This window comes from Pungitius pungitius, chromosome 4 (assembly GCF_949316345.1).
Source record: "Pungitius pungitius chromosome 4, fPunPun2.1, whole genome shotgun sequence".
NCBI lineage: Eukaryota > Metazoa > Chordata > Actinopteri > Perciformes > Gasterosteidae > Pungitius > Pungitius pungitius.
In genome coordinates, this window is record NC_084903.1 from 20,346,304 (window position 1) to 20,359,429 (window position 13,126).

Here is a 13,126-nt window from a genome sequence, read left to right on the forward strand (position 1 = left end):
TTTTCACTGAAGCATGGAAAGTTCCTCATTTAAGACTGGGGAATCTTCTGGAAACTTAATGCCAAGTAGTCACATAAATAAATCTAGTGAGGTGTTTTCTCAAATCTACGACCCAATTCAAAGGCTTTTTGTGGAGAGCAAACAGAGCGCTCTCTTTCCCAAGCACGTCACTCTGCTTTTATGGCCGGTTTTGTGTTGGCGTTCCATAAGCCCGGACGAAAAAAAAAAGGGACAAAAGGGTGACCTCTGTGAAAGAAACCTGTGACACAAGACCCTGCCCATACAGCTCCGGGGTCAAAGGCGATGCAGTTTATTTACAACTTTTTGTGACCTTTATTGTGCATTTCAAATAGTTGGAGCTGATATTTTTATCTGTATGTGTATTTTTGGAAGTTTATTTTAAAGAGTGTTAGAAAGGTTAAGAGCTTAGAGGGCAAAAACCATTTCACTCCGTAGATTAAAACCTTTACATCATATGGTTGATTAGATATTCAAGGTGCATCCTAATTTTAAAACACATTTTATAGAAACAAGTCGGTACTCAGGGTAGTTCGCAACACACCCTTCGATTCATAATTGCTTTGTGCAAAACAACGCAGGGGATTTTAAAAGATGGGCATCTTTGTTTTTATGGTTTAGCTAAAAGGTACTGATGATTCAATAGGAAAACGTATCCCAATATGAAGCCTTATTATATCACATAATGAATTCTTGCAGTGATATCATCAGTGACGATGAGCATGAGTAAGTACATCGGACAAATTCTATCCCGGTCAGACAGAATGGGGCCCGGGGTCTGGCCCCCGTTATCTTGCCTATTAATAGAGCCTTTCGATAAACCGATGACTGATGTATGCGCTACGATGCACAGGGCGGATTAGATTAGGCCTTGTGTCCTTTCCCATCTCCCCCCTCCTCTCCTCCCAGTACGGTCTGCCGGTATCAAATTAGCCACGCTCAAATGCCGTTGCCTGTAATAAATACAGGAAGTGCAAGCGAGAGCACCATGTGCTCGGGAAGCTCAAGTGTTTCACATTTACTTCCACAAAGCGCGCCGCCACGAGTGAGACCGTCGGTCCCGCTGCTCGACACAAACGGCGGCCCAGAGGCGGGTTTTATTCACTTAAATATACGTAGGTCCACGATCCAAAAACGTATCCGCCGTGGAGGGGGGGGGCAAATCCAACACGCTCACACGAGGGAAGCCGCTGTCCACGAGGCCTCCGATCCAATCAGACGAGTCGCCGTTTGAAATTATGAAAATAATTCAACGCTGTTTGGCAGCGAGAGGCCTCGCGGAAAAGCAATAAACAACCAACCGCGTTTTTGGAAAAGGGGCGCTTCCCTTCAGGGTGGGGGGGAGCGACGGCCCGAAGGTTGAAGTCAGTTCCTCTTTACGGGAACTCATTGCTCATCTCTGAACCTTTGACTTGCTTCTGTCTGCGATTGTGTGCTTTCCGGTTGGATCTCTCATAACGTGCGCATACTATTTTTATTGTGTGGCTATTTAAATGATGGGAGACACATGTATTTTTGTTCAAAGCACCACGGAGACGTGAGATGAACGGAGCTTTTGGAAACAAACCTTGCGATGAGGAAAAAAGAACAAAAAAAAACGGGTGAAAAGAATGCACTGCACTGAGAGAGGCCATTGTTTCCAGCCCGGCGGAGCCAGCCACATCCCCATTTCAGCTTTTTGTAACTGGACCTGCTTCATCCTGTCACTGGCCCCCGGTGCACTTCCACCGGCCGCAAAAGACAAACCATAATTATCCCCCCCCCGAGCGCGCCAGCCAGCGCGGCTTGCTACCGGGGGGGCCGTGGCGCTCGCGGAGAAACCTCAACATCTGCAGGCACAGAGCAGTTTGCGCAGATAAACAAAACTGCTGCAGCTCGGGATCAGCACGGTGGATTTTTTTTTTCCCAGGGCTTCCGTAAAGCCCCGGCTGGCCATCTGGTGCATGTTTTCTGCAATCTACGGTCATAAGCAGTGTTTGTTTCACACGGCGCACGTGCCCCAGTTCAAAGGCTTTTTGTTCGGGACGACCAAAGCCGTTGGAACGCCAGAAGAAGTCCGCCTCCCTTGGTCCTGAGCGAGAGCTCTTCTGCCCCCATTAAAGCACATCCTCCGTTATCCTCGGGAAGCACCGACAACGGAGGGCCGCCCCACCTGGACGGAGCGACACGGCGACGAGGGTGGGGGTTGGGGGGGGGGGGAAATCCCCGTTTAGCTGCAGCGGTTTGACCTGCAGAGCGATTCTTCTGGGTGCGTGCCTTTGTGCGACGCCCCGCGTCTCCACCACACCACACCCCCCCCATCTGTCAGCCAGGGCGCCGGGCCGACCCGCATCCTGTGGCCCGGCCCGCGAAGAGATGTGACCTTTGAGTGGGAGAGGGGGGGCTTCTCTATTTCTGTGGCCGGGTGGGGGCCGAATGTTTTAAAACAAAAGGGTTACATATTGAGAATAACGGCTGTAACGGTGTTCGGCTGATTTAGTCCAAGCAAGGTGACTAGTATACACTTAAACTGACGATTGTGTCTTTACCTACTCTATTTTCGATTCTCATTATTAGCTCTTGAATGTTTGTACAACCAGGCGAGGTTTTTTTCCACATCAAATCTAAATTTGGTTGATGGGGCCTTGACATCAGGGATTTGAACTGCACACCTACAAAGGGATTACGTAATATCTATTACACAAAATCACAAGAGACAAGGAAGGTTAGCCGATCGCCGTTCATGTTTTTGTGTGTGTGTGTGTGTGTGTGTGCTGTGGTAAAGTGGAGGTATAATGAGCTAGCTATTGGATAATAGAGGGGCATATTCCCACTTCCTCTTTCAGAACCCACCCTTTACTTAGTAGGAAACCCACCTCATCAACCACCACTATACCAACATGTGTGCGTGTGTCCACTGTATACTTTGCATTGTCCAGAAACCCTTTCAATGAAAAGAAATGTGACATGTGTAACTTCAATTATACCACGTTAAAGTTAAAATGACCCTCTCTCCTATAAATGGGCTCGTGAACATTAAAAACACAAGAAATTACTTCAATTTGATCCCGATGGAGGTTTTTATCAGCAATTCAGTCTGTTCGCTCTATGAAACATTAATCATAACTTGTCTTAGATGATCAACAGAGTAATATCTCAATATAACACCAGCCGGGAGCATTTGAATTAATTATTTTCCATTTCTTGTGGAAAAAACAAAACAAGAATTCAGCGAGCTGTTGTTTTGTTTTGTTTCTATTTTTACTGCATCATTTGTTCCAGATTTGTTCCACATTTAAATATAACTAATATACTGATGGTATTTCAATAGTGTGTGGTCTCTGTATCTCGGCCTGCTGCAGAGAATATTACAACTTAGCTTGTAAAAATGTATTTGAACAGCGGAATCTTCAAAACATCTCTTGTAAAATGCTTTATATCTTTTTATACGTTAGCAATTCTGCTTAACATACTGTACGTATTTGGTTCGCTGTCTAATGTCTTGCATTGTCCCGTCCACTGAGGAAGACGTCCTGCCGACTGAGAGAAAACACAACGTCAGACGAGGCACGTTCGATGGAGGTGGTTTGTACCACAGTTTGTAGACAGAGAAAAAACCAGCGATTCCCACACAGCGTTTTCCTTGAACACAGCGCAGCGATTCTCGTACCGGCCAATCTCGTACCGGTCAAATTCGAAATGACATTAGACTAAAGCCTTTTTAGATTTAGGGGGGGATTAAATATTCCCTGGGTGAGTCCATTCGCCGTCTGTGACATCATCCGCAGCAATATTTACTCCCCGCGTGAGGCGGCATCGAAAGGATGCGTCTCTGATTACAAGCGGACTCTCGTCTCTTCCTGCAGTCTTCAAGGTCTCCCTACAGAAGCACGGCGGGTTACAAAGTATTATGTAAATAAAAAAGTAGCTTGGGTTAAAGCCCAGCAAGGTCATTTCTTTCACCTTTTAGCGAAAGCAGCGCATTCCAGGATGCAGTTGAAAAGGATGAGCTTCAAATCTGAGAGTCTTGACTTGATTTCGTTTAATTAAAAAAAAAAACGTATAATGCTAAAAATCCCCCACATTGCCTGGCTCCTTATGTGCGTTTCAGCAGCGCACACTGTAAGCATCTCATGGATGGAAAAGTACAGCAGGATGGGTGTTTAGCTGAAGTGTTTCTTTTTTTTCCCCCACGTCGTGTTGATTTTTTCAAAGCTCCCCAACGTGATGGTTTACTGGAGAACGTCCTCACAGACAAGAGGCCTCTTGCTCGCTGGCTTTAGCGCGGCGCCTGTGGGTGGGAAGCCCGGGGACGGACGCACCGGCAGGCTGATAGGCAGAGGAGAGCCACTTAGTAACTGTACTAACAGGGAAACAAAAGGCCCCACGAAGCCCGTAACGGTACACGACCAAAAGCCAACAGCGTGTCTTAACAGAGGAAAAAAAACCTGCACGGGTTAAAAACAATACGAGAGGTTTCTCTTGCCTTAAAGTGGCTGCTTATTTGTTGCCGGGTGTGTGCCGGCGGGGGAGGAGTCAGCTGGTCTGCACAGGCCAACAGCTGCTGGCCCATACTCCAAACACGAGAGGACCAGTGAGTGTTGTCAAACACACCCTGTCCACACGCCCTCACGCAACCCTTCAGTGCACTACACAACGCGGCCGGCGCCAAACAACAGGGCTCGGAGGCCACAGGCCCCCCTCCCCCCTCCCCTTCGATGGCAGCCCAACGTGTTGCTTCTGCAAGAGGGCACTCCCGTCCCCGGAGCAACTCGGCCCCCCAAGTGCCTGACGGACGGGTCAAAAAGACGGGCGCCGCACTCCCCCCCATCGAAGTTTTTGTGAAAACGTTATCAACGTTGACGACGCAGGAGCAGAAAGCGCTGACTGCGTGTTCCACCAGTGATGCACTGGGCGGCACATCCTCCTAAGCCTTCAATTACAGCTGTGCAGCAGCAGCAGGGGGGCCGGACGGCAGGAGTGACGCAGGAGGGCAGCGCGCAGGGACCTCATTACCTCGGATGCCTCCTGGGAGCCGAGGATTTCACTAATAGAGCCGTCGTCTCTCGACTCGAGTGTCTTCATTAGCACCCCCCCCCCCTCCCCCCACCCACCTTTTTATAATCAAACGGGTGTTAGCCGAGCCTCTTCACCTCACCTGGCACTCTGCTCTGCGGGACTCTCAATGGGGAGGGGGGGGGGGGGGGCTTGTCTGCGGCTGGAGATGCACGTTTCGTAAAAGCACCCCCCCCCCCCCCCCCCCACACAGACAGACACACACACACACACCGGTGTCTTGCCCCTGCGCGTCAAGGAATGCGGCGGAGGGCCGTGAGTAATATCCGGGGGGGGGGGCGGGGGGCAGCGGCGCCCGGAGGTTCCCGGCGGCTGAGTAAGGGAGAAGAGATTTTGGCGGAGTTGGGGCGAAAGGGGCGAGGTCACTCCCACTCGGCCTCCCAGAATGCACTTGGCCTGGAGGTGACTGGAGTTTCGCTGCGGCCCCCGCCCAGATGTGAGTCACGGACTCCGTGCCGCATGGAGACGGGAGTCGTCCAGGTGTGAGGAACTCGTCGCGTGAGGAGGACGTGAGCCCATCGAGGATCACACAGAAAGAACAGATCATTACTGTTGACTCTAATTATTGTTGACTCTAAAGTAAGAGGACAAATATTTGTCATATTCGAAACAGAGCAATGATGGTTGGCCATCTCTTTTAAAACGATATAGATGGAATTAGACTTTTTAGTTGAATGTTACTCACGCCGCTGTAAAGTGCAGGTACTAAGACAGGTATAGAACACCACCACACTCATCCTTTCATTCCTACGCCATTTGTTTCCTACTGTATTTAGGAAAGGTTCCCGTTAATATATAACCGAAAGGAAGCAACAGAGAAAGGAAAGGTATAACTGTTTGGCCAGCTTGATTTCTGCCTACCTGCATTACCCTGAGTTAAGCCCCATCCCCCTCCCCCATCAAACTGTCGGAGCTACCATGGAGACCACATTTACTGCAGTAACTGAATATAAATCATCAAGTATTTGAAAAAAAAAAAATTTAGAAAGAAAAGAGAGTTGGCAGGGAGAAGCGGACAGAAGGCTCTGCAATATGTGTTTGAAGGAAACATTCATGATGTCACACTGATTCAACAACAGGTTGAAAAGATGGAAGCCTCGCGGATCACAGTGTAACAGTTGAACCGCCGCATCGCCCGGCAACCGGTCAGACCGAGTCGGTGGCTCTTTATTCACCGCAACAATCATTAGAAGCTCGTCGGTACATTCAGTACGCGCGTCGCGCTCGATGAAGATGTGCTCTGGATCGCTGTCCTCTCAGAAAACAAAAGAGGATATAAAAAAAAAAAAAAAAAAGGCAGCACGTCTAAGTAGCCGCTGCAAAGCTGTTGCGGAAGTCAGTGTGCATGTGTGTGTGCACGTTTGCGTGCGTGCGCGGGTCCGACCGTCAGTTGGTGTATAAGCAGATTGCGCCACGTTTTAGTAACAGGAAGTTTCAGAATATTTTAAGCAAATTGCATTCCTCCCACTCCATTTGCACTCTGTGCCGTTGGAGCTTTCCTCTCTGTGGATTTCCACGCCTTTCCACAGAAGCTCCAAAAAAAAAAAAAAACGCGCTGACAGGGGGGGGGGGGTTTCTGGGTTTCGCCTCCTAGAGCTCCGTTTGAGCGAAGGCCCGAGCGCACCCTGTGACTTAACACGCGACCGCACGCCGTCTCACTTCCTTAGCGACGGTGACTCATTTCCCCTCGCAGCAAGGTTCAAGAAAAGGGAACCGGCATGATTAGACACGGATGGAGGCGGTTATGATAGCAACCCCTGATTTTAAGTTATGACAGGGCAAACAGTGATCTATTCAGGACAGATAAGCGCGGACGCAGATAGGAGCCAAATATTTACCGTGGATTTAAGGGCGCGTGGTTGCTGCCCTTTGCAACGAGCAGTGAGCGTCTCCTGAAGAGAGAGAAACCCTCCTGCTGACAAACAAGAGCGATGGAGCCCATTCGTGAACGTTTCTGCTCAAGCAGAATTGCGCCATTTCTTGTATCACCTGAAGACAGGATAGCATCACAGGAATGGGGCGAGCTCACCATCATTCATTAACCAAAGGGCATCCTTTGGACCGGGCGACATCCGAGCCTTTGGCTTTTGGGGCCGCTCCACCGGACCGCTGCATCCGAATGGTGACAGCGGCAGCTCGTGTGACGGCCTCACAAAGGATGCAGCGACGGGGTGTGTGTGTGTGTGTGTGTGTTGGGTTGATACAGCAGCAGAAACCAGATCTTTGAAAGGCGGTTGTTGCCATAGCGAAGTCAAAAAGGGTGCCTCGGCAAAAAGAGGAAGCGATTCACTTTGTTATAATTGCATTTTCATTGTCATTGATACGAACGCCTCAGTGAGGACTAGTAGTAGAAACTGTTCCAACACTGGGGTAGCAACGTGACACGGTTTAAGATTCTACTCAAAGAACAAATTCATAAAAACCTTGCACTATACATCACCAACACCGAAAGGTCAAATCAAAATCCACGTATTTCCTGGTAGAAATGGTGCCCCGAGCAGAGCTTCTTCCCTGAGATGCTTCACAGCAATCAGTGAGACAAAATATCCACCTAAAAAGTTTGTTGAGTACAGTGGACCGTGGACTAAGGACACGCCTCTTCATCACGAGTGGGATTCTGGGCGTGGCAATTGTTGTACGTCAAACAATCAACGCAGTTCCTCCGAGGTGGCACGGGAAGACATCTGAAATGTCTCGACAGCTATCAACAGGTGTCGTTCCTCATCGGAGTCATTCAGGCCGAGGCTGATAAGAGATGAAGGTCAGTTCGTTCGCAGGCGTCTTTCCAGGAGCACATGACGATTGCAAGATACGCTGGCGTTTAATACCCCTTACGTGAAGCAATCACCGATCACAGCTGTCATTAAGGGGGGGGGGGGGGGGGGGGGGTTCGATCTGCTCTTCTTTGGCGGACAACGAGCCATCGAAATGTGCCAAGAATCGACCCCCGAAACCCATTCTTAAAATCGTCACACATTTAGCTAGTGCAGTTTAGATTATGCGTATCCCCCCGCGGGCCCATTTTTATCTTAAAGGTCTCCACTGCATTCATTCGATGGGTCACACCATAGCAAATCCTGGCCAATCACTCATTAACCAGCCCGAGCACAATGAGGGGCTTGTTGGGGCGGCGCGCTGCCTCCAGCCTTCAACGCGCCGTGTAAACACGGCACATTTCTGTGAAAAGACGGCGACCAGCAGCCCACTGACCATTTAGCATCGAGTCCCATGTCCTCAAAACATGGAACATCCAATATTCTATAACATCGGGGCAATCACAGAACTTTAGAGATCCTTTCCCTCGCTGCGTTGCACATTCCTCTCCTCATCTGGTGTCCTCGGTTACTGATGTCTTTCACGGATGGGATTGCTCTCCATAGTGTTGCGTAATGTCCTTGGACCACAGCGAGCACAAAAAAAAAAAAGGAAATAGAAATGGGTGAGGTGGAAAGACACCCACACATCTGCAGCGTCCTCCTCAAAAAGGAACATTCACAGGAGGCGCGCGTCGACTCAAAGTGACACCGCCCCCCCCCCCCCCCTCTCCCCCAATCCAGAGCGCATGGCGGCCGCGGCCCAATCCCGACGCCTGATCGATCGCGTCGCGTCGGTGATAAATAAGCGGGCCGACGCGGGTTAGAGTGTGCGCAGGCGCTGACATTTTCTCACCAAGCTGCAGCAGGCAGATTGTAATTAGCGCTTCTTACAAAAAGGGGGCCCGTGGGCGGGAAGGCTGCCGAGGAAATGGAACCATTTCACGGACAATGGGGTGAAGAGGCATTTTCTCTAATGGCACTCGGCGGCGTCCCGTCTCAGCGTGCGCAGTGAAAAGAGGACGCGGCCCCTCGGGGGCTCTCGAGGGCGAGAGCTATTAGCATTTGCATTGTGTCGAACAAGTGGGGGGGGGGGGAAATGAAAATCAAGACTGCATGGTGTCGACAGAGCGTTGGAGAGATTACAGAGTCACGAGACGGAAAAAACCCACGGCTTTTCACATCATCACTTTCTTAAAAGAGGGTGCGCTTAGTTTTTTTTAAACGGGTCTGTGTGTGTGTAGCTTTGCTATGATGCTAGATGGCACTTCGTCACGTGGGAGGCGGCTTACGAGGTCATTTGGGCTCATGTGTACCGATTCTTTTTGGTGATTCAGTTCAAACGCCGGTTGTTATTTCTGCTTTAACAAAAGTCTCAACTCGCGGTGTTCTCCACCACTGCCTCGGGCGGGAGGAACCCACAGGAGAAAGTGGCGAGACTGCTTTGGAAGTGACGAAACGCTCGAAATCCCGAGCGAATGTGATTCATGCCCATGTGAAAAGGTCGTCATCGTGTTTTTGGGGTGTGGTGGTTGGCTGAATGAATGTGTGAGTGAGATACATCGGATTGGGCCACTGGACTAACCCAGACGAGTCCTGTACATCCACACCGAGGGTGGCGATTTGGAGATTCCACTTGACCCCATCCTGCCCACTCGAGAAAACACACACACAATTTAAGGATTTTGTGTTACTTGTTCACAAATGTAAGATATTGCTTTAAGCAGCATGGTTGCAAACTGCCAAAATCCATTGCATGTAAATGGTAACTAAATGAAACAAGTCACAGATTCCAGTGTCAGAGGCGGGCTCTCGACGACCTTTGAACTTTGAGTGACTTTAGAGAACTCGCCACCAGTGGGGTCCTGGCTCGTGTCACCTGTTTTCCTAAACGTAGGGATTGGAAGCTTCCTACGATTTCACGGCACAATGACGAGGGGCGTCCCCGGGAGTGAGGGATGGAGAGAGGCTTCACCAGAGCAAAAGGTCACTCCCACACAGGCTAACATAAGGCTAGGCTCCCTTCAAATATAGATCAAACGGGCAGTGTAAAAACGATCCAGACACTTCGGTGTGAATGAATCAGCGACCGATGATCTGAAGATGTTGCCCCCCCCCCCCCGTTTCCACACCTGTATTTATATCCGGGGGCCACGTCAAAACGCTCTCTTGTCTCTCTTGAATTTGCACCAGAAGAGAAAAAACGCGCTTGTAAACACGCATGTGTAAGGCTGTGAGGAGGAAGGATTAGTGCTCATCGCTGGCTGGAAGCACCCCTGAGTTTGAGTTAATGAGCCCGATTAGTCCCCCCGGGCGAGTGTTGGGAGGATTAGCACGCTGTCCACCGAGGGGAACCTTTCGCATGTTAACGCCCGAGGAGGAGAAACGGAAAGAGAGAGAGAGCACTTGCTCCAAAGTGGATGAGAGGATGAAAGATGAGAGGGACAATGAGAGAGAGGAGGCGGGGGGGAGGGGGGGCGATGGGTGAAATCACAAGTTTTTCCCCTGAGGGGCTCGAAGCACTCAGTGAACGTGGAGACAGAGGACGCCTCTAATCACGGCAGTTTGGAGAAAACGGCATTTCTATGAGCTCTTCAGCCCTAGAACATTTTTTCAGAAGGGTTATTGTGACAGACACACACACACACACTTCCCCAACACATTGAGGCACACAAGTGGTTGCTTTTGACAAAGGTACTTTGTAGAGAAGCATTTCCTGTGGCGGTTCATCGTACTTCCTGTCACTGTTACTGCAAAGCACATGTCGAGACTAGGTGTGCGCATGTGTGTGTGTGTGTGTGTGGGTGTGTGTTTGTGGGTGTGCGCGCATTTAGGTAAGCCGCACGTGCAATGGTGCACAAAAGTAACACACTTCATGGGTTTGTTTTGTTTAATTGTCAAAATAAAACAACAATTAGGATTTAAACTAAACTGAACGCTTCCTTTCAGAGAAACTTTAAAACTTTAAAAATTGCTACAGAAAAGCATCATAGATGAGATATACAGATTAAAAAGAATAGAGGCCAAAGGTGAACAAACAACGCACAAAGGGAGGATGATAATGATAATTCCTAAAACAATGCACACAAATCAACAAAATAATTAATTTTGTCCCTGGGATTCTAAAAACATCACACTCTGTAACAGCGGAGGAAAATAAAACGCAATCTGAAAAGAAGAGGTGCTCTAAAAATAGACGCTCCAGTTTGGGCGACCCTACCGACGGACCCTTGAAAGCCCCCAAACCTCACTTTGGGAACCGCCACGTTGCGCTGCCTCCTCGCTCCGCTGAGGCTGCATGACGGAGGGAAAAGAAAGAACAAAAAAAACAACTCCACCACCGCTTATTAAGAGACTGAGGATAGCGTCACTCCGAACAGGGTTTTCTTTTGTTTTGTGTGTGTGTGTGTGCGTGTGCGTCTAAGCCACACAACCCCTTTCACAGGCCGGTCCCTGTCCAGATCCATCAAACTGTGAACTGAATCTGATTACATGCAACAGGCTTCCCATCGTTTCCAATCGAGACGCAGAGAGGGCGTCGCGATGGTTAATTGCACGGCGATTTGCAAATGCCAACGTGTGTGTGTGTGTGTGTGTGTCACAATCTTGATGACAGCTTCACTATGGAAGGGCCCGGGCATGGCGTCGGCCAGCTGATCCATGACCAGGAATTTAACCCCGGCCTATCTATTATACTCCAAACATATGAGCGCCACGGCTCAAGACCAGAGCTTTTCAACCCTATGTCATTTGTCACTATAGCTATTTCTGACAAACCATGTTGTGTTATACTTACTATTGAGTCCATTTCTCACACACACACACACACACTCTCAGACAGCTGCTCGGACATGCTGCACTTATATATTTCTTTTTTGTGTGTGGAGAGGACAGCAATCCACGTTTGCTGCCGTCAGGAAAACAAAACAAATGAAAAATGACAGAGCGCCGTCCACATCACAGAGAACCAGCTACTGGCCCGATAAGCCACCTCCAGTTAGTAGGGCAGAACTGACAAAGGGATTAGGGATGCAATCATCCGAACGATAAACACACACACACACCACATCCCTGTGAAGATGACGACACTATGGACACGTTGGGCATCTTTACGGGCTCTGTGTTATGGCTGCAGGTGTAAACACGCATTACAGTCCGACTGTTTGCAAACTCGAACGAGGAGTTCAGCCCTTGAAGCTATTAAACTCCAGCAAACAGCTTTAATTGTCAGACGCACATTTTCTAGTTGAAAGAAACGGCACTTCGCGGCTCATTTAGTGAAAAGTTCCAGGCGACGGGATTCGAACGTGAGAGTTGCTGGTGTTTGAACAGGAGTGAAATACACACACTGATCGGTTATAATGTTTAGCCTACACATTACTACTACCCCCCCCCCCCCCCCCCCCCCCCCCTCCCTCCCTCCCCTCGGGCAATATCACATCAGAGGTGGACAACTATCTGTGGTGTAATCCATCTCTTTGCATTAGATCAAGCAGAAACTGTTATCTCTCAGCGTCGGACACAGCAAAGTCACAGTTGCTCAGATGAATCGGTCCATTATAGTCTCTACTCCGGTGCTCCAACAAAAAAAAACAAAATAAATAAATAAACCGATGATGATATGTACCGCCATAAAAACTCTCGCGCTCTCAAAGGCCACTGTGCTGCGCGACATAAACAGACATTAATCACCCGGTTCGTGGCCATGCCTCCAACAGACGGCCGTTCAAAGGGATATCGTTGGCAAGCCAGGGAAAATGTTCAGTGCCGTGAGCAAATGATGATGATGATGATCATGTCCAAGCCTGATTTACTGTTTTAACGACAGGCCAAAGCCACGCTGGGCTTGATCGGTTTTTCAGAGGCCAGCTGCAAGAAGCTATACCACGTCCTTTTCTAGTGTTCAACATGTATTGTCACTTGTGGTCACGTTTGACCACCCGGGCTGCCTCCAAAATGAGACGTATGAGAGTACACTGGGAGGTTCTAGTCCTGCGAAGACCATGAGCAGAATGTTCCAGGAAGAGATATGATCAAGATTAACATTTGGCTTCTTAAGACATGACATGCACAGCACCACTTTGGCATTGCTGTCATAGTTTATACATATAAAGAGAGAGAGAGAGGGGGGGAGAGAGAGATTAGCTTAGTTAAGAACCTCAATTCTCTGACAAAAGACACCCCAAGAAAACTGATTTAAACTGACTTAAAGTACACACATTTTGTTCATTTGTGATTTT